The sequence below is a fragment of the Phyllostomus hastatus genome, unplaced genomic scaffold (assembly GCF_019186645.2).
Source record: "Phyllostomus hastatus isolate PE091 unplaced genomic scaffold, TTU_PhHast_1.1 phas_contig_34, whole genome shotgun sequence".
NCBI lineage: Eukaryota > Metazoa > Chordata > Mammalia > Chiroptera > Phyllostomidae > Phyllostomus > Phyllostomus hastatus.
The window spans coordinates 23,402,955-23,428,262 of NW_025333857.1; the positions used below are offsets into that span (position 1 = coordinate 23,402,955).

Here is a 25,308-nt window from a genome sequence, read left to right on the forward strand (position 1 = left end):
AGGATATATTCTGAGGTAGAAAATTACCTTTAAATGTATGTTAAATTGCATTTAGTTGGCAGATTGTTAGCAGTAATATTGGTACTGGGGTTTTTTTAAAGATTTCATTTATTTATTTTTATAAAGAGGGGCAAGGAAGGCTACATAAAGAAAAATCAATGTGTGGTTGCCTCTCGAGCACCCTCTGCTGGGGACCTGGCCTGCAACCAAGGCATGTGCCCTGACTGGGAATCGAACCAACAACCCTTTGGTTCACAGGCCGGCACTCAATCCACTAAACCACACCAGCCATGGCAGTACTGGGGCAGCACTGGTGGTACTGGGGCTAAAAAAAAAAAAAAAAAAATTATAGCAACTAATTAAAATATAGCAAATAAGTAATAATACTACAGTCATTAGGTATCAAGAATTTCATTGTAAGTATAAAGAAATACTAATTTAAAATCCTTTGATTACATAAAAACTTCATTTTTCATTAGAATTTGAAATATCAATATAAATTCAATTTTTTTCTCTTAAAAATACTGTGTATCTCCAAGTACTGCCCACTTGAAAAAGGCACAGAAACAATAACAATACAGTAGCAAAGGTTAGCCATTTGCACACAAGTTGTGGTCTCCAAATACTTTATCTTAACAAGAAGAACCAGAGATCTTTGAAGAAAAGGCTAGTGCCAGGTGAGGGACAAGAAATGTATAAGATAAGCCCTGGCTGGCATGGCTCAACAGATGTGAGCGCTGGCCTTCGAATCAAAAGGTCACTGGTTGATTTCTGGTGAGAGCACATGCCTGGGTGGCAGGCTGGGTCCCCAGTTGGGGGCGTACAAGAGGCTGCCAATCAACGTTTCTCTCTCAAGTCGCTATTTCTCTCCCTGTCTTTCTTCCTCCCTTCTTCTCTGTCTGAAAACAAATAAAATGGAGGGAAGGAGGGAGGGAGGGAAGGAGGAAGGGAGGGGGGAGGGGAGGGGAGGGAGATGAGCCCTAGCTGGTGTGGCTCAGTGAACTGAGTGCTAGCCTGCAATCGGAAAGGTCGCCGGATCAATTCCCAGTAAGGGCACACGCCTGGGTTGCTGGTTGGGTCCCCAGCTGGGGACACATGAGAGGCAACCGATGCATTTGATGTAGCTTTCTGTATCTCTCATGCATTGTTTCTCTCCATCTCTCTCTCCCTTCCCCTCTTTCTAAAAATAAATATTTTTTTAAGAAAGAAAGGGATGTACAAGATGTGACTGAAACATGTTGTTCCAGAAAGCTTGCTTGGATAGCACTTCAAAACTAACATCAGTACTGAAAAAATTAGACTTCATGTGTCCCCTGATATGTTATACTGAGAAGGACACAACATCACTGAGAGGGCACATCACTTACAGGGCTATTCCTACCAAAAATGTACAGCCTAAATCTAATCATGAGGAAAACTAAGAAAAGGCCAAATTAAGTGGTAAGGCCAAATTACATTCTTAAAAGTAAGTGGTTTTTAAAAAAAGTGGTTTGTACTCTTCAAAAATGTCAAGGTCATGAAAGACAAAGAAAGAACAGTTCTTGATTTAAAAAGACTAATAATGTATTATGTGATTCCTAGATCCTGGACCAAGAAACAAAACAAAACAAAAAAATTTCTTTTTTCTTTTGCTAAAGAATATTAGTGGGACAAATGTTGAAATTTGAATAAGATGTGTAGATCAGATTATAGTATTGTGTCTAGATTAACATCCTGATCTTGAGAATCACACTGTGGTTAGAAAATGTCCCTGTTTTTAGGAAATATGTGATGATACAGTTATAGGTAAAGGGGCATTATAGCTTTCAAATGATTCAGAAAACAGTATGTGTGTACATACACACACACACACACACACACACACAGTAACAGGATAAAAGCAAGATCAAGAAAGTGATAGGCATGAAAAAAGGTTAACATTTGGAAAATGTAGATGAAGGGTATGGGGAACATCTTTGTATATTTTTGGCAAATTTTCTTAAGTCTGAATTTATATCAAAATAAAAGTTAAAACAACAACTAATGTGAGTCACATCAAAAGAACATAAGAACTTCATAGAAAAAAATAGCCTTGGTGGCCCCATACAGGGTATGAGAGCCTGACAGGGGAAATCCATGCAAGTGCAGCACTAGCAAGAGGAGACTGGATAATGCTGGCTGATAGCAGTAGTCAAGTTTCTCACTGTCAAAGGAAAGAACTTACAAATATAGAGAGGGAGGGAACTAGAGCTAACCTATGGTATTATTTGGGAATTTAGAGATATTGGTGTAAACTCATGAATGTGTATATATGTGTGTACATATGTGCATGTGTACATGTGTATGTATAGAAAATTCCTCAGCTGTGCCCACTGAGAGGTCTTGGGAGCAGTAATACACCAGTAGCAATAAGTTCTCAAATACGGGTTTCTAAACATCATTTTCCACTAAAAGGAACCAGGGCTTCTTGGATTAAAAAGTGATTCCAAATCAGGGCAAAAAAAAGTACAAAGTAGGCCTAAAATATCTTGTTCAGAAAGTTTGAAAAAAATATTCAAGCCCTGACTGGAGTGGCTCAGGTCGACTAAGTGCCAGACTGGGAACCAAAGGGTCTCTGGTTCAATTTCCAGTCAGGGCACATGCCTGGATTACAGACCTGGCCCCAGTAGCAGGAGCGTGAGTAGCAAGTACACCTTGATGTTTCCCTCCTCTTTCTCCTTCCCTTTCCCTCTCTCTAAAAATAAATAAATAAAATCTTTAAAAAATTACTCAAAAAATGAGGAGGATAGAAGTATGTTAATAGTCAACCTGAAGGAGTCTTCATTGGCTAAATCTGGGGAAAATTGACTATCAAAACAAATACTGATAGTAATGAACTATAATCAATTAAATAAAACAATAAAACTTGAGTCCATAATGAAATAAATATGCTAAACAATACTTTTAAATCCGTAAGTCTATCTATAATAGTCCTTTTTTAACGGAGCATCAATCACCACTGGAATGCATCAACATAATCACTCCAAATATTTATAAATGAAGAGAAGGAATTAAGCCTTTATATTGATTTTCCTAAATAAACAGTATTTTAGCGTAAGTGAAGAATTCATGGTGGAAAATTTTTTATAGAAAAAGTCCAGCGATTAAAAGCAGAAGAAAACAACAGAATTACATGATGACCATTTTTTATAATACAATCCCTAATAAAATAAAGAATCTAGGGAAACATCATCAATGGATGCTAAAATTATGAGGCAACAAGTTAACAGGAAGTTTTAAAATGGAGGAATCAGACTCATTTTTAGTGGAATGAGCAGACATGATATGCAGCAATGGAAAATATGCAGCATTCTCACCTTAAAAAGTAAATCAGAATCCAAACTGAATCATTAAATCCAACTCCTGGTTTTCAAGAAATACAGGAGTTACAGAAACAAAGTAAACACCACCACAAGAAAGCAATATGCAAATACTGAGACAGTCTACATTTCACAAGTCAATGAAGAGAGTGGAAGGACTAGGGGGAGGGAGTTCAGCAAGGGTGAGAACAAGGAACTACTACAGGATAAAAGACACAATAGATATGAATAAAAACTACATGCACCAATGACTGGTCACCAGATATTTACATAGGAAAGCACTAGAATAATGCAAAAAGAAGGAAAATCTTGCTCACTTGGGCAGCACATACACTAAATCTAGATGGACACAGAGAAGATTAGCATGGTTCCTGCACAAGATGACATGCAAATTCGTGGAGCACTCCGCATTTTTTAAAAAATAAAAGTAAAAGAGCAACAGCTCAACTAGAACAAAGTACCTTTAATATGCTTTATATGTACATATAAATCTCTACTCTGTTAGACATATGTATGTATGCACATACATATCTCTACTCTGCTATAAACCTGAGAATGTCCTCATTTAAAAGGCACAGAAAGACAAATATCATATGATCTCACCTTTAAGGGAAACCTAATCAACAAAACAAACAAGCAAGCAAAATATAACCAGAGACATTGAAATCAAGAACAACCTGACAGTAACAAGAGGAGAGGTGGGAGGGGGTAATGGGAGTAATGGGGGGAAGGGTTTTCAGGAACAACTATAAAGGACACATGTACAAAACCAAGGGGGGCTGGAATCAGGGGAGGGAGGTAGGGATGGCTGATGGGGGGGGAATGGTGGGGGGGTAGATGCAGACAACTGCACTTGAACAACAATAAAATATTTCTTAAATGGCATAAATTAAAACATTGAACCTTTTAGATTCAACAGGAAAGACTGTCTACCCTACCACTCTTTTTTTCATTTTAATTTACTTTTAGGAAGAGGGTAAGGTAGAGAGGAAGAGTGGGAGAGAAACATCAATGAGAGACACATCTATCCCTTGCCTCTCGCATTCCCCCAACCAGGCAGGAACCTGGCCTGCAACCCAGGCATGTGCCCTGACTGGGAACTGAGCCAGTGACCTTTGGCTTTGTGGGACAATGACCAACCAACTGAGCCACTACAGTCAGGGCTGCCCTATTATTTTAGACTTGCAAAGTTCAGTGGCTGAATGTCAAAGTTCCTTTATCACTAATCAGATTACATTAAATAGGCAATTACAGTAGTGTACCCCTTTCCCCCAAGAGGCATGTTCCAAGACCCCTAGTGGATGCCTAGAACCATGGATAGTACCAAAACCTATATATACAATTTTTGTCCTATACATATGCAATTAATCATAACTAAAGTTTAATTTATAAATTACACACAGTAAGAGATTAAAAATAATAATCATAAAATAGAACAATTATAATAATATATTATAATAAAAGTTATTTGAATGTGATCTCTCTCTTTAAATATCTTATTGTACTGTATGGATAGTGTAGATACACTGGATAAAGGAATGATTCACATCCTGGGTGGGACAGAGTGGGATGGTAAGAGATTTCATTATGCTACCCAGAACAGTGCACAACTTAAAACTTGTAAATTGTCTTTTTCAGGAATTTTCCATTTAATATTTTCAGACCATGGTTGACCATGGGTAAAAAACCACAGAAAGTCATAGAGGATGACTACTGTATTACACTATTTTTTTAAAGATTTTATTTATTTTTAGAGAACTGGGGAGGGAAACAGCAAGAGAGGGAAAGAAACATGGATGTGTGACAGAGACATGGATCAGATGCCTCTGACACACACCCCACTGGGGACCTGGCCCATAACCCAAGCATGTGCCCTGACTAGGAATCAAACCTGTGACCTTTCAGTTCACAGATCACCACTCAATCCACTGAGCCACACCAGCTGGGGTTGGCCTACTGTATTAGAAAATGGAGGGGAGACAATTCTATTCAATCATGGCATGTGCAACACTATAACCACCCATTTATTAGAACTCTTATCTTTTTCCTTGAGATAAAGTTTTCATTCACCTCTTAACAATACATTGACCAGCAAGCATGTTGATTAATTAAGCCATGACCAAATCCTTGGGTTGAAGCACCCATCTAAACAAAAGTTCACTGTAACAGATGACAGTTACTCTGCATCCTAGCAATTAAACTACACTGATATCAAAGTGGTCAGTGTAGTTTACCCCCTTACAACGTAACAGATGTGCCAAGACAAAGAAAAATGGCCCAAATGAAAGAAAAGATCAAACCTCCAGAAAAGGAACTAAGTGACAAAGAGGTAGCCAACATATCAGATGCAGATTTCAAAACACTAGTAATCAGGATGCTCACAGAAATGGTTGTGTACACATGCAAAATAGAGGAAAAAGTGAAGGCTATACCAAGTGAAATAAAGGAAAATATACAGGGAACCAACAGTGAAGGGAAGAAAAATGGGACTCAAATCCACTATCTGGAACACAAGAAAGTAATAAACATTCAACTGGAACAGAAAGAAAAAACAAGAATTTAAATAGATAAGGAGAGCCTGGCAGGTGTGGCTCAGTGGACTGAGCACTGGCCTGAGAACCGAAGGGTCTCTGGTTGGATTCCCAGAGCACATGCTCTGTCAGGGCACATGCCTGCCAGCCAGGCCAGGCCAGATCAGGCCCCCAGTAGGGGGCCCCTGAGAAGCAACCACACATTGATGTTTCTCTCCCTCTCTTTCTCCTTCCCTTCCCCTCTCTCTAAAAAATAAATAAATAAAATATTAAAAATAAATAAATAGGGAGAGGATTAGGAACCTCTGGGACAACTTGACACATTCCAACATCTGATTCATAGGGGTGCAGGAAGATTCATGGGGGTGCCGGAAGGATAAGAGGAAGAGCAGGAAATTAAAAATTTATTTGAAAAAATAATGAAGAACTTCCCCAATCTGGCAAAAAAAACAGACTTCCACAAAGTCCAGGAAGCTTGGTGTCCCAAAGAAATCGCACCCAAGGAGGAACACACAAAGACACATCATAATTAAATTACCCAAAAATAAAGAAAAGTAGCAAATCTAAAAAGCAGCAAGAGAAAAGGAGACAGTAACCTACAAAGGAGCTCCCATAAGACTGTCAGCTTATTTCTCAAAAGAAATCTTGTAGGCAAGAAGGGGCTGGAAAGAAGTATTCAAAGTCATGAAAGGCAAGGACCTAGATCCAAGATCACTCTATCCAGCAAAGCTATCCTTGAGAATGGAAGGGCAGATAAAGCGCTTTCCAGATAACATCAAGTTAAAGGAGGAGTTCATCATGCCCAAGCCCTTATTATATGAAATGTTAAAGGGACTTATCTAAGAAAAAGAAGATCAAAAATATGAACAACAAAGTAAAATGACAACAAACAACTGTAACAACTGAACCTAAAAAACAAAAACAAACTAAGTAAACAACTAGAACAGAAACAGAATCACAGAAATGGAGATAACATAGAGGGTGATCAGCAGGAATGGGGAGGGGGAAGAATAGGGGAAAAGCTACACGGAATAAGAAGCATAATTGGTTCGTACAAAATATGGCGAGGTTAAGAATAGTATGGGAAATGGAGAAGCCAAAGAACTTATATGTACGACCCATGGACATGAACTAACGTGGGGAAATGCTGGTGGAGGGGGGTGCAGGGCAGAGGGCGATAAAGGGGAGAAAAAAATGGGATAACTATAAAAAATGGGATAACTATAATAGTATAATCAATAATATATTTTTTAAAAAGTTGACATTGCTTAATAGAGACAAACTCATAGAGGGCAGGCTGACAGCTCTGGGAAGAGGGGTGGGTGGGAAGGATTGAGGAAAAAAAGAGAAAGGACTCATGGACAATGACAACAATGTGGTGACTGCAGAGTCTGCAGTAGAAGAGGGTAAGGGGGATAAATGGCAATGTAAAAAACACAAAGTAAATAAATAATTTTTTTAAAAACCATTCTGTAAATTATAATACAGGCATAAAGATAATGTTAAGGTGCCCAGAAATAAGCCCAAGTCTCTACGGTCAATTAATATTTGACAAAGGGGGCAGCAGCATAAAATGGAGTAAAAACAGTCTCTTCAACAAATGGTGTTGGGAAAACTGGACAGCTATGAGCAAAAAAATGAAACTTGAACACCAACTTACACCATATACGAAAATAAATTCAAGGTGGATAAAAGACTTAAAAATAAGCCATGTCACCATTAAAGTCCTAGAGGAGAACATAGGCAGGAAAATCTCAGATATTTCACGCAGCAACATTTTTACTGATACGTCCCCAGAGCAAGGGACATAAAGGAAAGAATAAACAAATGGGATCTCATCAAAATAAAAAGCATCTGCACAGCTAAAGGAAACAGTATCAAAATAAAGAGAGAACCAACTGTATGGGAAAACATATTTGCCAATGATAACCTCAGACAAGGGTTTAATCTCCAAAATATATAAAGAACTAGCCCTGGCTGGCGTATCTCAGTGGATTGAGTATGGACTTCAAACCAAACTATCGCAGGTTCAATTCCCAGTCAGGGCACATGCCTGGGTTGCAGGCCACAGGCCCCAGCAACTGCACATCGATGTTTCTCTCTCTTTCTCCCTCCCTTCCCTCTCTAAAAACAAAAATAAATTAAATAAAATAAAAAAGATTTTACATGGCTCCACTCTAAGAAAAAAAGTAACCCAATTAAAAAATGGGCCAAGGACTTGAACAGACACTTCTCCAAGGAGGACATACAGAGGATCCAGAGACACATGAAAAGATGCTCAATATCGCTAGCTATTGGGAACCACCCTGCCTGGTATCAGAAGCTATAGCCCCCGCCAAGGCTAAGGCTGAGGGAATGACCTTGGACCATAAGCCAGTAAGGAGACAAAAGCTTATCTCCCTGGCAGAAGTACCGCTTCTGCTCCTTTTACTTCACCTTGCCTGGCCCCCAATGCTTGGTCAGTTAGCCAATGACAGGTAAGATTCCCCAAGAGGGGAACAACCTCAGACAGGCACAATCTCGTGGGAGGCCCCTAAGGAAGGACTTTGGGGGCTACAGCAAAAGGGGGTGATGGATCCCCACCCCAAGGCTTTGACAAAACCTGAGTCCTCATTGTCTGCGAGAAAATCTCCTAATCTCTTGGCTGCTTTACTTCCCTTGCTCCACCTAAGCCTGAAACAATGACAGAGGGTGGTTTACCCTGTGCTGGAAAGGGCGGGTTCCCTGAGTGATCAGGCATAAGAGAGAATATGTAAAATCCTGTGAAACCTGCTTTGTTTAGAATGCTCTCAATTAAATGATAAGGGTCCAATGAAGAAGTGTTGGAGAGGCTGTGGAGAAAAGAGGACCCTAGTGCACTGTTGGTGGGATTGCAGACTGGTACAACCACTATGGAAAACAGTATGGTATTTTCTAAGAAAACTAAAAATGGATCTGCCTTTTGACCCAGCAATTCCACTGCTAGGATTATATCCTAAGAACCTGAAACACCAATCCAAAAGAACCTATGTACCCCAATGTTCATAGCAGCACAATTTACAATAGCCAAGTGTTGGAAGCAACCTAGATGCCCATCAGTAAATGAATGGATCAAAAAACTGTGGTACATTTACACAATGGAATTCTATGCAGCAGAAAGAAGGAGCTCCTACCCTTTACAACAGCATGGATGCCACTGGAAAGAATTATGCTAAGTGAAATAAGCCAGGTGGTGAAAGACAAATACCATATGAGCTCACCTTTAGGTTCCTTAACAAAGAAACAAGCAAAATATAACCAAAGACACTGAAATAGAGAACAGACTGACAGTGTTCAGAGGGGAGAGGAGAGGGAATTTCAGGGGAAAAGGGGAAGGGTTTACAGCAACAAGTATAAAGGACACATGGATAAAAACTAGGGGTGGGTGGAAATGGGAGGGAGGAGAGGAGGGCTGGGTGGGTGGGTTGAGATGGGAGTAAAAGACAGAAAATTGTACTGCAACAACAATTAAAATTTTTTTTAAAAAACTTTAAGATACCATGTTGAATGTGTACTGGATGACTTTCAAATAAATCACAAATTTTACTACCAAAAAAAAAAGATAATGTTAAGGTCAACAATTGCCAGTCTAGCCCTGGGTGGTGTGGTTCCGTGGATTGAGCACCGGCCTGTGAACCAAAGCAGAGGGTCACCAGTTCAATTCCTGATCAGGGCACATGCCTGGGGTGTAGGCCAGGTTTCCTACTGAGGGGTTGCTCACCCCTCAAACTTGTGTAAGTTATACATAAACAAGTTTTTTTCTGAACCATTTAAGAGTAAGTTGCAAGAGGCAACCAGTTGATGTGTCTCTCACACATTGATGTTCCTCTCCCTTTCTTTCTCTCTCCCTTCCTGTCTAAGATTAAATTAAAAATCTAAAAAAAAAAAAAAGAATAATTGCCAGCTTTTCCTCATGGCCAAACATAACTATTTCCCTTATCTCTTCCATGATGTCCCTGCCCCACTCCCAGCTTTATGAAAATGTCAGATCAATGAGGGTGTTTAACTTGAGTTGAATAAAAACACAAAGCTCTGTGGGTTTATTCTTTTATTTGTTACTATTATAAGTAGTATTTTTAAACTTTTTCTTAAGAAATAATTTCAAATAGAAAAATTACAAGAATAGAAAAAAACCTATGAACACTTTACACAGATTCATCTAGTTATATTTTACCATATTTGCTTTATCAATTTGTGTTCTCTGTCTACACTGGACAAACAAGGGGGTGCTGTAATAAATCATAATTCCTACCTGGGCATGTCATGGGAGGTAGTCACATCCCAGGGCCGTAACTTCTTTAGTGAAATATTTTTAAGCCAGCTCTGTTCATTGTTCTTGTACATCTAGGTTAACACACCTTTGTAAAAGAGTAATACTTCTGGAAGGTGTAACCACATAATCTTAACTATCCTGTAATCCAATCCCCACCTTGCTTTCTCTTACTTTCATGTAAGCTTCCTCTTCCCTCCTTAATTTCAAATGCATAACAGAAACTGCAAAACTGTTATTCTCATTTTAAATCTTGCTTGCCAGCAACGCTCACCAGTTTTGGCTAAAACAAACTCATAAAATTATCTAAAGGTTTGGACATCTCTTAAGTTGACAACATACATATGATAAAATACATAGGGTAGAATATTCTGTGTGTATGTTATACATAAACAAGTTTTTTTCTGAACCATTTGAGAGTAAGTTGCATACAACATCATGGCCCTTTACCCCTAAAGTTTACCCCTAAAGTGCTTTCTAATAGGGATCTTCTCTGACATAGAAACAGTACAGTTTTCAACTCCGGTAAGCTTAATATAGATCCAATACTTGTACCTAATTTCTGTATTCCAATTTTGTCAAGTGAACCAATAGTACCCTTTATAACATTTTATTTTTCCCTTCTGTAGGAAATTCAGTCTAGGATGAAGTACTGCACGTAGCTGTCAGGTCTCTTTGGTATTCTTTAATCTGAAATATTTCCAGAGCCTTTGTCTTTAATGACACTGCCATTTTTGAAGAGTGTAGTCCCTTTGTTTTAACATTTAAATGGAACATATATTTGCATTAAATAGGACATTTCTTATTTTGATGTACCATAAGCTAAGTATTTCTCCTTTTGTGGCTGATACATAAAAATGCTTTAAAATTAATCTCATATCCAGCTACCTTGCTAACAATCTCATTTTCAATCATTTGCTATAGATTCTTTAATGATTCTATCTATACTATCATGTGAAAATTATTGGAGAATAGTGATTTTTTGTTGTTTCATTTACAACGTTTATTCCTTTTACTTCTCTTTCTCGTCTTAATGACCTAGCTAGGACACCCTACTGCTAAAGAGAAGAAGTGAGAGTGTAATGTCTTACAAAGGGAATGATTCTTACCTTAATTCATCAGAATATAGGTACCCTTTAATAGGTGAGAAAAGTTGTTCTACTACTTTCTCTAAAAGGTTGTTTTTTTCTTTGTTTTGCTTTTAAATCAAATACATGTAGCATTTTATCAAATGCTTTTTGTATATCTGTTATGACAGGTTTTTACCTTTTTCTATTGCGATGAAACAGGATTCTTATGTTGAACCCATCTGTATTACACAACTTCATGATGATGTATTATCAGAATGGCACACTGTGGAATTATCCACATTAGTATTCTATTTTAGGTTTCATATCTCCATAAGTGATGCTAGCTTATAATATTCCTTATTCATACCATCCTGCCTGAACCCAGTATAAAACTTGCTAGCCTGAAAAAATAAGTTGGGAAGTATTCCTGAAAGAGAGAAACCTGAAGTTTATTAGTTCTACCAATAGTTTGTAGAACTAACCTGCAAAACTATCTGAACTTGGTACTTTCTTTGTGGTATGACATGTAACTAAAGAATCAATTATCTTAATTGATATATTTCTATTACTTCTTCATTCCATTTTAGAATTTATATTTTTCTGGAAAACTATACATTCAAATACATTAACATAAATTTTTCATGTTCTCATCTGTATTTCAGTACTCTTTTCAGCCCTAATGTTCTTGTCCAATTTTTCCCCTAAGGTGAGACCAATAAGTTCCTATCACTCTCAAATATACCTACACATGACCCCCAAAATAGTTAAGAACTACTAGACCAGATCTCAGCCACAGAAGTGGACAGAGCTGTGACTCCATCAATACCTGAAGATGTGACTTCACCTAAGCACTTCATTCTTGTTAATGTTAAGTCTTAGTGACCCTTGAACTTAGGGAATTAAATAAATTCAGTGTTCCTAAACATGGGGGAACAGAAGTTCTACCAGTCCACAGAAAAGCAACAATGAAAGTGCTCTGATTTTTTTCAAGTTCCATCTTTTTTTCTCAGAAAACATTCTTTGGGGGTTTTTTTAAATAAACAATCTTTTTAACATTTTATTGATTTTATTTTTTAGAGAGACAGGCAGGAGGGGGTTGGGGAGAGGGGGAGGGAGAGAGAGGGAAAAAGAGAAGGGGAGAGAGAGAGAGAGAGAGAGAGAGAGAGAGAGAGAGAGAGAGAGAGAGAGAGAGAGAGAGAGATTTATTGTTCCACTTACTTATGCATTCACTGGTTTTGTATATGCCCTGACAGGGATAGAGCCTGCAACCTTGGCCTATCAGGGACAATACTCTAACCAACTGAGCTACCCAGCCAGGGCACTTGTGTTTTTTGAACATTACATTAGATAGTAAGTTTTCTTTGGTAATTTTTATTTTAGAAAATTAAAATTTGACAAGCCTATGTCAGTCCATTTTTTTGCTTATTTTTTCAAAACTTTAAGACTGGGAACCAGGGAACTAAATGATCTCTGAGGTCCTTCATGTCTCCAGTGTGATATATTAGAGAGAGGAAGGAAGAGAGAGTAGAGGGATAGGAGAAACTAATTACATTAACAAAGATCAAGTGACTTACTCAAGTTCAAGTCCTTATTTAACCAATACCTTCTTGGTTTCTAAGCTTTTAACTCAACAAAACACCCAACCTCCACCTATATACAGGAATCTTCCAAATGTAATATTCTTAACAAACCATTCTCTCAATAAAAATGGCTTCCACTTGCAAACCACTTTAACTTCAAATTCTTCAGCTTGACAAATAAGATAACTAGTGCCATCATCTTCCTTCAAAGCATATAGGTTGTCAGACCTTTCTAACTATCCCTTCTAAATCATTCATTCATTCAAGTGACAAATGTCTGTTCCCACAGCTAAATGCAAAGATTAATCAAAGAATTTTCATGACAATTCTTTAACTTCAAGGACCTGGAGGCAATAAGGAAGAAAAAAAGACTTTCTAATCTTAGATTGGTAAAGATAAGAGAGCTATCTCAAAATGCAAAACACACACTGACTATTGAAAGAGCCACATCCTCTACGGAAAAGATTGAGGAAAGTAGACCACAAAGTCATCCTATGACTACCCATCAATCCCTAAAGTGTCCAAGCAGAAGCAGAAGAATCTTTGCATTAATAACAGTAGAGGCAGCTAACATTAAAGCATTTAATATATAAAGAGGTTTAAAAACTCACTCAAGGTCACACAGATTTGAAAAAATAAACATAGGAGTTAACTGGGATTTTGCTATAGAGAACTGAACAGGCAGGTGGGTGGAAAGAGAGGCTTGGATGCTTGGAATCTGCTTCCATCTGGCACTAGGTACAGAAGCCAAAAGTTAAAAAAAAAAAATTCTCCCAGGATAACTGCCTAACGACCAAAATCAGAAGGAAAACAACAGTAATAAAAATTGGACAACTAACCAGGAATTCCTTCTACTTTGTTAGAAAGTGAAAATTCGAAAGGGTGAAGACTCCTAGAAAAACTGACAATACACGGCAGTATGTAACTTCATTCTCTAATTCAAGGTACAAACATAAGTGCTATAGAATTTCCTGGGGGAAGTAGGGGAACCAGTTGGTCACTGTGAGGGAAGGAATAGAGAAAAGGTGGGTTTGAGATATAGGCCTTGAAGGTAAATAGGATTTTAGTCCAAAAAAATTGAACTGTCCTCCTATGGTATATCAGGAGCACACAGTAAGTACACTAATATAGGAAATGTTAACTCATTTAATTCTCCTAAGGGCCCTACAAGTATTATAATTAACCCTATTTTGTAAGTGAGGAATTAGAAGCCCAGAGCAGTGTTCTCAAACTTTTTGGTCTCAGGACCCCTTGTACTTTTAAAAACGATTGAGGAACCCAACAATAAAGAGCTCTATATATGTGGGATATACATGTGGGGACCCCAAAAAACAAACCATCTTCTGAAGGGAGGGCCCCTTGTAGTACAGGCTTCCCCTGCTAGGTGAGTATTCTAGGAACCCATCTGTATCAGTGTACCAGCTAGTGTTGTGAGAGGCTGCATTCAGCCTCAGTGAATTTTTTTGTTGAAGACTCAATCAATGCATTTGCCCATTTCATGATTTATCAGCACAACTGCCCACCCCTGCACTAGGTGTTCAGCAGTTTTTGACCAAAATGACGACCTTTTTGTCCCACCCACCATATTCACCAGATCTCACCCCAAGTGACTTTTTTTATTTCTGATGAAAAAAGTCCTCAAAGGGAAATGTCTTGCCAATGTGGAAAAGGTGAAACAAAAAACAGCAGAAGCACTAAAAGGCATCAAAATCGATGAGTTCAAAAACTATTTTGAGCAGTGGAAAAAAATGTATTCTATCAAATGGAGAGTATTTTGAAGGTGACCAAAGTTTAAACATGTAAGAATACACAATTTTGTATAAATAAATTCCAGGGGTTTTGGGGTCTCCCCTTTTATATTTACTAAAAGAGAAATTTTTAAGTTATATATTAAAAAATATGCCCTGGCTGGTGTAGCTCAGTGGACTGAGTGCTGGCTTGTAAACCAAAGGGTTGCCAGTTCAATTCCCAGTCAGGGCACATCCCTGGGTTTCAGTACATGTCCCCAGCAGGGGTTACATAAGAGGCAACCACACAGATATTTCTTTCCCTCTCTTTCTCCTTCCTTTCACTCTCTATAAAAATAAATAAATATTGTAAAAAACAAAAATAGAAAGTAAATGATCCCTGGCCAGTGTGGCTCAGTTGGCTGGAGTGTCACCCTGTACACCAAAAGGTTTCGTTCGGGTTTGAGCCCCAGTCTAGGCACGTGTGGGAGGCAACCAATCCAGTTTCTCTCTCACATCGATGCCTGTGTGTCTTTCTCTCTCTCTCCCCTACCCTCCTTCCCCCTCTAAAAATCAATAATTATACATATATTTTTAAAAAGATAAATTAAGCCTGGGCTGCTGTGGCTCAGTGGATTGACCACCAGACTGCAAACCAAAGGGTTGCCAGTTCAATTCCCAGTCGAGGGCACATGTCTGGGTTTTAGGCCAGGTCCCCAGTAGGGGCACACAAGAGGCAACCACACATTGATGTTTTTCTCCCTCTCTTTCTCCCTCCCTTCCCCTGTCTAAAAACAAATAAATAAAATCTTTAAAAAAATAAATTAAAAATTCTCCCTATGTATGAAAATTTCAAAATAATCTTTAATTGTTCATGGGTCAAAGGCAACAATGGTTCTCAACCAGGGATGATCTGTCCCTTTGGGAACACAATATCTAGAGTCATTTTTGTCTGTCACATGTAGAAAACTGCTAGTGGCATCTAGTGGTTAAAGGACAGGGACACTGCTTAATGATGGCTGACGGCCTACAATGCAAAGGAAAACACCCACAACAAAGACTTACCCAGCTCTAAATGTCAATAGTACAGAGGTTCAAAAACCCTACTCTAGCACCTAGAGTTTCTCTAGCCTATGTTCAATAACAGTCATACAGAATAATGTTCACAGCATTTTTGTAACAGTTGAACACAACTCAAATGTCAATTTCCAAGAGAATATATATATATATATATATATATCTCAGAATATACCCGCCCAATGAAATATTATATAGCAATAAAAATTAACAAGCCAAAGTTGTGCTCAACTATATGAATAAACCTCAGAAAGTTAAGTCTTGGAATATTCAAAGAAAATGTCCATTTTTACAAATCTAAAAAATAAAATTTAACTGCTCTTTAAGAATAAATGCATATACATCTACTTTTTAAAGAAAGGGAAAACTGAGCACAGAAATCAGGACAAGATTCCAAGGGAAAGCAGATGAGATAGAAGAGAATTACATAGTTATATCTGGGTAAATTCATAGGGCTATACCATGTCTTTTGCATTCCTTAAGCATTACATAAAACCTTTTTTAAATGATGAAACAACCAAGTGATATATTTCTGAAAATACCTTTAAAATTGAAATATAATTTAAGTGGTGCACCCAGAGTAGACTCATTGGATATGAATGCCAAAAAGGAATTTATCTGCAGAGATGGACTCCCCATGATCAACGAAGGGCCCAAATTTTATGAATAACAGGAGTCTAGGAGCCATTTGCTGACAGGAGTTGCTCAAGTAACCTGTGTACCAGGAAAACTGAAGACTGAACAACTGCAGACTGTCTGAGTTGACCACTGCAGGAAAACCCCAGTTTCACCTTTCTACAAATGCACTGAGACCTGCCCCATGAAATCCAAACTACACAATTTAGAATGAAAAATTTGGAAATAAATTTCATTGCCTGAAATTGGAAACTTAGGTGGGAATTTTCTCTATAAAGGATAGCCCTTTTGTACTGCTGGAGCACAATTTAAGTTGCTACTTGAAACTGTGTCTCCAAGGCTACAGCCACTTTTACTTAAATAAGTGCTTTTTAATCTTTATTAGAGTCTAAATTAATTTTGGCTTACAAAATTAAACCAAGAGTTTTTTTAACTGCTATGCTAAAGCCATTCTGTCATATCAAGCAAGCATTCCTAGTTTTTAATTATGGCAATTCCTTGTTTTGTATATTAAATTTGTCAAAAGCAAGACAAGCCTACATGCCAATGAACAACCCAACATTGGGCTTTAAATTGTCTTTAATTGTATTTTGTGACATTATTTTAATTGAAAACTCTATAATTGGGCTATATATTTGTATTCAAACACTTAAAAATAATTTGCTTAGGTCTCTTCCTTTTATTCTTACAACTACAAACATCTATAAACTTACAGATTCAATGAACAATAAATGTAGCTCTATAACTAACTTAAATAATCATCAACTACAAAACAACAACTTTAACATTAAAAGGTAACGTGTAGAAAAACATTTGCATATTAGGATAAAAAGTCTTTATGCATCCTACCAATACCTTTGATCTGGGAGGAAATCTTCACATAAATATAAGTAAAAACAACAAGAAAAACTAGTTTACAAACAGCACTAATTCTAAGCAAATCTGTTTCTTTAAGTAGTGTTTCATAAAAATAATTTCTCACACTCCAGTGAAGGAATATGTCATGTCACATCTTACAATTCAATGTGTCAGAGAAGACAGTCAAAGAAAAGGGAAAAAACTCAGTAAGTATAGAAGTAGACAGTGCTAAATCCTCTTCAGGGGGAAAGTAAAAAATAAATTCTAAAGTAATACAGAAAGTACATTTAATCAAAAATATCTGATTGACAATGATCACTAGACAGAAAGAAAAGCATCACCTTGACATTGTTTATTTAAGAACAGAAAATACTAATTAAAATGATGAATTTTTAATTGGTCTCCTTCCAAAGGTATTTAATTGAAAACACCTTTTTAATTAGTGTTCCTTCACTGCTAGACTCTCCTTCCAAACCTATTTTTAATTTGAAGCCAAAAGTTATCTCTAATCTGCATGTCAATAAAATATCTAAGAATAAAAATGCTTTAAAAATTATGAAACTACTTCCAGCCAAGCTGGAGGTGTAGGTAGACACTTGCCTCCTTGCACAACCAAAAAAAGGACAACAAATTTAAAAATAAAAAATAACCAGAACTGCTAGAAAACCAAACTGTATGGAAGTCCAACAATCCAGGAGTAAAAACAATCAAGGAGTTAAAGAAGAAACACTAATTCAGACAGGTAGGAGGGGTGGAGACAGGACTGGGTGGGCAGGCAGCAGCTGGGCAACTGGGCAATCCCACATTTGCATGCAGATAAACCGGGAAGAACAACTGGGAATCGAGACAGACCATGCAACCCAGGGTTCCAGTGTGGGGAAATAAAGCCTCAAAACCTCTGACTGAAAAAACTTGTGGGAGTTGAGGTGGCAGAAGAAACTCCCATCCTCACAGCAAAGTAAATTGGAGAGACCCACAAGGTCCTAAAACATACACAAAACCACCCACACAGGAATCAGCACCAGAAGGGCCCAATTTGCTTGTGGGAAGTGACTGAAAACAGGAGAGAGCCAAGCAAGCAGCACTGTTACCTCTCAGATCCCTCCCCCACATTCAGTACAAGGTGGGTTGCTCCTCCCTGGCGAAAACCTAAGGCTCTGCCCCTTACAACATAATAGCTGCGGTGAGACCAAAAAAAAATATATATATATATATATATACACACACACACACACACACACACACACACATTTATTTATTTATATAAACAAATATATATATATATATATATATATATATAACCCTACTAAAAGAACAGGTCACAGCTCCAAAAATAGAACTAACCAATGAAGAGATAGCCAACCCCTCAGATGCAGAGTTCAAAACACTGGCAATCAGGATGCTCATAGAAATGGTTGAGTATGGTCCTAAAATGAAGGAAAAGGTGAAGGCTATGCAAAGTGGAATGAAGATAAATATGCAGGGAACCAACAGTGAAGAGAAGGAAATCAGGGCTCTAATCAACAATTTGGAGCAGAAGGAGGAAAGAAACATTCAACCAGAACAGAAGAAACAAGAATTCAAAAAAATAAGGAGGATCAGGAACCTCCAGGCCAACTTTAAAAGTTTCCACATCCAAACCATAGGGGTGTCAGAAGAAGAGGAAGAGCAAGAAATTGAAAACGTATTTGAGAACTTCCCCAATCTGGCAAAGGAAATACACTTGCAGAGGTCCAGGACCTCAGAAAGTTGCAAAGAAGTTGGACCCCAGGAAGCACACACCTAGCACATCATAGTTAAATTACCCTAGATTAAAGATAACGAGAGAATCTTAAAAGCAGCAGGAGAAAAGGAGACAGTTACCTACAAGGGAGATCCCATTAGACTATCAGCTGATTTCTCAAAAGAAACCTCCCAGGCAAGAAGGGGCTGGAAAGAAGTATTCCAAGTCATGAAAGGCAAGGACTTACATCCAAGATTACTCTATCCAACAAAGCTTTCATTTAGAATGGAAGGGCAGATCAAGTACTTCTCAGATAAGGTCAAGTTAAAGGAGTTCATCATGCCCAAGCCCTTATTATATGAAATGTTAAAGGGACTTATCTAAGAAAAAGGAAGATGATCAAAAATATGAACAGTAAAATGACAACAAACTCACAACTATCAACAACTGAACCTAAAAAATAGAAACAAGCTCAGCAAACAACTAGAACAGGAATAGAATCACAGAATAGGAGATCACATGGAGGGTTATCAATAGGGGAGGGGGAGAGAGGTGAAGAAGGTACAGGGAATAAGAAGCACAATGGGTACGTACAAAATAGACAGGGGGAGGTTAAGAATAGTACAGGAAATAGAGAAGTCAAAGAACTTACATGTAGGACCCATTGAAATGAACTAGGGGGCCCGTAGGGTAATGCGGGTGGGAAAGGGTACAGGGCAGAGGGGAATAAAGAAGGGAAAATTGGACAACTATAATAGCATAACCAATCAAATATATTTTTTAAAAAATAAATATATTAACATAGGCATAATGTAGACTTAGAGACAAAAAGCTTGCATTTGTTATACCGATTTCTACATGCTTTATGCATGCAGATAAGCTTCACAATAAATTAAAAGAATATAGCCCTTAGGTGTGCATTTTATATGTTGTATAGAGTAAATAGTAAAGAAAAACTTTTTCAGTTTAAAAAAATTATGAAGACTGTAAAAATCATTTTAATACAAACTTAAAATTGTAACTAATTATGAAAGATGCTTATGAATTACAAAAAATTCTGAAGTGTTCCATAAATATTTGCTTTAAAATTTTAATTCTCGAGTTCCAACCTAGATGGAGGCACAGGTAGAAACCCTTCGATTCCTCGCACAACAAAAAGGAGGATACCAACCAACCTAAATCCAATTAACAACCAGAAGTGCCAGAAAATCAAACTGCATGGAACTCCGACAACCAAGGAATTAAAGAAACAATCAACCAGACCAGTAAGACAGATGGAGAGAACCCCAGGCAAGGTCTCGGACTATGCGTGGGCACCTGGCTGAATGGGAAACTGAGACTCAGAGCTTACTGTGGACTACAGGGGTTGGGGGTGGGGGGCCATGGTGGCAGAAACTCCCAGTCTCTCACAAGAGTTCATTGGAAAGTGCAGCTAGAGTCCGAGCAGGTGAGCCGCACTGTTCCCCCTCTGGCCCGTCCCCTACAGAGAGCACCACAGCACCAAGGAGGGTTGTCCCGCCCAGGTGAACACCTAAGGCTCCGCCCCCTTACAACTTAACAAGCGCCAAGACAAAGAAATAGGGCCCAAATGAAAGCGGGGAGCAAAACTCCAGAAAGACAGCTAAGTGATGAGATAGCCAACCTATCTGATGGAGAGTTTAAAGCCCTGGTAATCAAAATGCTCACAGAACTGATTGAGCTTGGAAAATGGAAGAACAAATGAAAGATACCCAAAGTGAAATAAAGCAAAAAATTCAGGGAACCAACTGTGACAGGAAGGAAACCAGGACTCAAATCAACGATTTGGAACAAAAGGAAGAAATAAACACCCAGCTGGAACAGAATGAAGAAACAAGAATTCAAAAAAATGAGGAGAGGCTTGGGAACCTCTGGGACAACTTCAAATGTTCCAATATCTGAATTACAGGGGTGCCAGAAGGAGAAGAACCACAGCCTCCTGCGGGCACATGCCACAGCAGCCTGTGATAGATTTCTAACTTCCAACTTCTGTTGCACCACCTGCACACCCAGGGGTTCCCTGGCACTACAGGTGGAACAGCATCACCATCAGCTCTCCAGCGAGATAACATCTGAATCTCATCTTAACTATTTAAGGCTATCAGTAAATTATACATTTTTAGTTTCAAGTATGAAAAATGAGGCCCAAAACTTGAAATATTTTGAAACATTTTAATGTAATTTAGTATGAAAAATTTGAAATTATTCCTAAAGACTCACAATCTGTTGGAAAACAACAGACACAACAATCCACTGGTCCTTGCTTGTTTCATTATTATCGAACGAATGCAAGGAATACTATTTTAAAGAATTATGACAATTTGCACAATTTTGGTAACTGCCTGTCCAAAAGAACAATTTGAGGGAAACAGATTTGCTATATTTTCATCTTATATGCAATGTTGGGCATGGTACCTTGCACAGGTATTTGCTGATAATTTATTTTTTTTATTTTATTTTATTCCTGTTCATTCTATTACAGTTGTCCCAATTATTCCCTACTCCGTCCCACGCCATCCCCCACTCCCACAGTCTATCTCCTCCTGTTGTCTGTGTCCATGGGTCACTCATATAATTTATTCTCTTTAATTTTGATACCAACACAGGGCTTCCTTGACATGCAAACAAATCTAAAAGTATTTTTAATGTCTACTAGGTGAGTTTAATTTTTCTCAAAATCTCAAATATTTAACCAAATTATAATAAACACAAATATAATCATTATACAAACACAAAGGGAAATAATCTGTTACCCAAAGCTTCTCATTGATTATAAAATATGGTTAAAATAAATACAAGACCAAACTCTCACTAATGTCCACAAAAATAAACTATCTAGGCCATGTTTTGTTTGATCCATAATTTTTCTTTGTTGTTAATAGCAAACAAATGCCTCCATTTACCCCATATCTTTCTCCATTTACCTGGTCTTTTGAGGGGAAGGCCCAGTCCATTTGCCAACTCCTTCAATAGTATGATAGAAGAGCTATCCTCAGGAACAAAATTTGAATACCAACATCTTATTAAAAGAAAACTTTTTTTAAAAAGCCTTGCATTTGCTGGGTTCTTTACTGCATTTTAACATACAATATTTCACTTTCCTTTTTTATTTATTTACTGATTTTGGAGAAAGAGAGGAAGGTAGGGGAGAAGAGAAATAAAAATGGATTTGTTGTTCCTCTCATTTATGCATTCACTAGTTGTTTCTTATATGTTAGACCCCTGACCAAGGATCTAACCCAAAACCTTGGCATATGGGGACAACATTCTAACCAACTGAACTACCCATCCAAAGCTTCATTTTCATCCTTAAAACTTTTATTAGCAGATGATGATTTTTACCATTTGAGAGACAATGAAACTAAGGCTCAGAAATAGAAATGACTTCTGAAAGTCATATAGTAAATAAGTACAATGAGCTGATTACATGGTTACCGTCCTCCAGACCCAGGTCCCAAATATAACTTACCTCTTTGCTAGGCTCTCCAGCTACCACCAAAAAAAAAAAATCACGCCCATTAAATTTAGAAGAAATCTGCAGCACCAAGCCCAGATGGTTTCACAGAATTAAACTTAATTTTTTTTGGATTATAATTGCACTTTTATTAATATCAAAGGCTATCAGTCTGAGAAGATGGCAGGTTAAAGCCATAACAACCACCTTCTACACTCAATTTTTAAGAAACAAAATCCAATGTTATTTAAGCTATTCCTAAACACAAGAAAAAAAATAGCAAGCTTTAAAATCCTTTAAGAAGCAAACCTACAGGAGTATTTGAAATCTTGTTCCTTGGCATATGTCCTCAGTTTGGCTCAAATATACTCATAAAATTTTAAAAAAAAGAAGAGGAAGCAGCAGCAGCAAGCCTAAAACAGGTTAACAGCAGAATTTGGCAAATGACCTAAGAAAGCTGCAAAACAATTTTCATTGAAGAACAATGATTAAAATTCCTATTAAAATGGAGCAAACAAAACCCAAAAGCATATAAAAATATTAAACTATGACCAAAAGGTTATTCTAGGAATGCAAGAATGCTCAATATTAGTACATTTGGTATATGATTTTGTGTGTGTGTGTATGGTTAACTATATAAATACATACACATAGATGTATATCTGAACTTATACATATTCTCTAGTTCTATTCACTAAGCAACATCCCAATATCAATAACACCTAGATATAGCCTTTAAATATTTGGGATTGGGAAAGTTCAAAATGAGCCTAAATATCTCTCTGCACTCAAAAGGGAGTGCTCAAAGAATGATGGGACATGTCAAAAGGATACAAAATCCCACTTGAAGGACTCCCACAGGCCAAACTTATCACAATTTAAGCATCAGTATAAATATTCAATAACATTAATAGGTTGTACTCACTGAATAAAATAGTAACTGTAAATCCAAATTAATAAAAATAAAAAAATTAAAATCCTGATAAGAAACAAGATATTTATAGTTTTCCCAAAACAAACAGTAACTTTACAGCAGAGAAACATAGAAGACTCTTAACTTAACAAAGCAATCAAAATGAACATTACCAGAAATAAAAAATTGTTTGCCACCTGATAAGGTATAATTAAAAGCCTGATAAGATGTAATTAAAAGAATACATCATATTCTGTGATATTCCTGCCAATAATGCCTCAAGAATCTAATCACAAGGAAATATCAGACAAACAAAAATTAAGGGAGAATCTGTAAAATAACGGGCATGTTATTGTCACAGGTGGCAACATTATTAAAATCAAAGACAGCCCCCCACCAGGTAGCTCCGTTTGTTGAGTGTCCTCCAGATACACTAAAGTTGCAGGTTTAATCCAGGGTCAGAGTATATACAAGAATCAACCAAAGAATGCCTAAGTAGAACAACAAATCAATGTCTCTCTCCCTACCTCTATCAAATCAATCAATCAATAAAAAGAAAATCAGCCCTGGCTGGTGTGGCTCAGTGGATTAAGCTCCAGCCTGGGAACCAAAGGGTTGTCAGTTTGATTCCCAGTCAGGGCACATGCCTGGGTTGCAGGCCAGTCCCCAGTAGGGGGCACACAAGAGGCAACCGCATATTGATGTTTCTCTTCCTCTCTTTCTCCCTCCCTGCCCCCTTCTCTAAAAATAAATAAATAAAATCTTTAAAAAGAAAAAAGGAAAATCAAAGACAGAGTAAGGACTATTTGAGACTGAAGGATGTTTCCTGAAAACAAGAAAATGCCTGCATCATTTCGGACTGGGTACTTTTGCATACAGCAAATGATGAAATGTAAAGAGTGTAAAGACTAGATCACTGTTAACTTCTTGACTTTGATGGATATACTGTGGTTTGTAGGAAAATGTCTTTGTAGGAAACACACAACAAAGTATTAAGGAGTAATGGGAAAGAAGGCAAATTTTTCAAGGAAATAAAAGTTGTTTGTACTACAATGCAACTTTCTAAAACTTTGATATGGTCCCAAAGCAAAATAGAAAATTACTTTTAAAATACATTATTATTAAATAAAGGAATAAATTTAAGAAATGTGTAAAATCTGTAAAAAGATATCTTTAAGTTGTTTTTTAGAAGGATGTAAGACAAATGAAATCACATACCATAGTCTCGGGCAAAAAAATTCAACATCTTAAAGATATTTCTCTGTAAGGTATTTTTCTAGAAATTTATTCTCAATAAAATAATAGGTTTTTGGAACTTGGAATTTTGATTCTAAACTTAAATGTAATGAGAAAAAAATAAATAGCCCAGAAAATTCTGAAAACATGTTATAAAACTACAACAATTAAAATATTAAGGTAATGGTACATAAATAGATCACTAGAATAAAATCAACCTAAATGACTTTCAATATTACACTAGTTAAGTAAATTATGGTATACACAAACAATGTAACACTACATTCTTTTTTTAAGAAACTTTAAAAAATTTTTTATTTATTTACTTTTTTTTTTTTTTTGTGAGAGAGGGGAAGGGAGGGATAAAGAGAGGAAGAGAAACAGTGACAGGTTACCTCTGCACAAACCCCAACCAAGGACTGAACCTACAACCTTGGCATGTGCCCTGACTAGGACTCAAACCAGCAACCTTTCATTTTGCAGGACACTGCCAAACCAACTGAGCCACAAGAGTCAGGGCCTGTGCACTCACTTTAAAGAGACAGAACACTGTATGTACTCATATTTTAAAAATCACATCCAAGTTATACTATTAAATTTTTTAATTCAGAACAAGTATAGATACTGTCATTTATCTAAAAAATGTGTATATGTACATATATGCTTATATAAGATATCTTATATAGAATATATAGAATATCTCTGGAAAGCCCTAAAAGAAATAGTTTTCACAGTGGTTGACCAAAAGGAGAAAAGTGGCTATCTGGTGGCCAAAGGTGAGAACATGTACTTTTTACCCATTTATACCTGCTGAATATTATACCTTATTAGATACCTTGTATTGTGTATTTAAAATAAT

General features: G+C 37.2%; 1 protein-coding gene and 1 non-coding gene across 3 annotated transcripts in view; one reads left to right on the top strand and one right to left on the bottom strand.

Moving 5' to 3' along the window:
- Window positions 1–25,308, bottom strand: part of KDM4C (lysine demethylase 4C) — a 381,686-nt gene that overhangs the window by 345,780 nt on the left and 10,598 nt on the right. The window lies entirely within an intron of this gene.
- Window positions 3,648–3,753, top strand: LOC123820349. Its single transcript, XR_006785965.1, has one exon. It is a non-coding gene; the product is annotated as a U6 spliceosomal RNA (small nuclear RNA).